This window comes from Galeopterus variegatus, unplaced genomic scaffold, assembly GCF_000696425.1.
Source record: "Galeopterus variegatus unplaced genomic scaffold, G_variegatus-3.0.2 Scaffold16244, whole genome shotgun sequence".
NCBI lineage: Eukaryota > Metazoa > Chordata > Mammalia > Dermoptera > Cynocephalidae > Galeopterus > Galeopterus variegatus.
Genome location: NW_007742355.1, coordinates 6,172 through 6,920, shown reverse-complemented (window position 1 = coordinate 6,920; position 749 = coordinate 6,172). Strand labels below are relative to the sequence as shown.

The 749-nt window shown below is 51.5% G+C and overlaps 1 pseudogene; it reads left to right on the top strand.

Annotated features, from left to right (window-relative positions):
• Positions 1–240: 240 nt before the first annotated feature.
• The window catches only part of LOC103582438, a 2,034-nt pseudogene continuing 1,525 nt past the window's right edge, over positions 241–749 (top strand).

Sequence of the window (749 nt, the reverse complement as noted above, 5' to 3'; positions counted from 1 at the left end):
TGAAATGCTCATATTAAAAAAGAGGAGAGTGTGAAATTAGAGGCACTAAGTTCTCAATGCATGACATTAGGAAATGAATACATGGGGGATGGGGTGGCAAGGCGGTCAAGGGAGAGCATCTCCCTGGATCTCTCCAGCAGGGGCTGAGACACGGGGGCGAGGGTCCTGCCTGCACTGCCTCCCCTCCTCCTCTCCCCCACCCCCACAGGCTCTTCCTTCCCGTCCCTCCCTCCATTTCAGGGGTCAGGACTGGTTCCTGGGACATCATCCTGTTGGGGACCACGCCTCCAGCAATACCTCCTTAGCTATGTGTTTTGCTCAAGAAACTTTGGGGACACAGTATAAACTGTAAGACTGCATTACTTTTTGAGAAGGACAGCATTGCCTGGACACGTGAACGTTACGCTTCAAATTTGGGACATAGGGAAACCGACAATAGGAGGGAAAATGCTGTATCTATGGAGCACAGGGAGGCCTCCTGGTGCACGATTGATAGTTTGGATGTGTTGTCCCCACCAACACTCATGTGGAAATCTGATCCCCAGTGTGGCAGCGCTGGAAGCTGTTTGAGTCATGGGGGCGGATCCCTCATGAATGGATAATGCTCTCCCTGGTGGGGGGAGTAATGAGTGAGTTCTCATTTGCAGAGCTGATTGTTTAAAAGACCCTGGCACCTCCTCTCTCTCTCTCTCTCTCTCTCTCTCTCTCTCTCTCTCTCTCTCTCTCTCTCTCTCTCTCTCTCTCTCTCT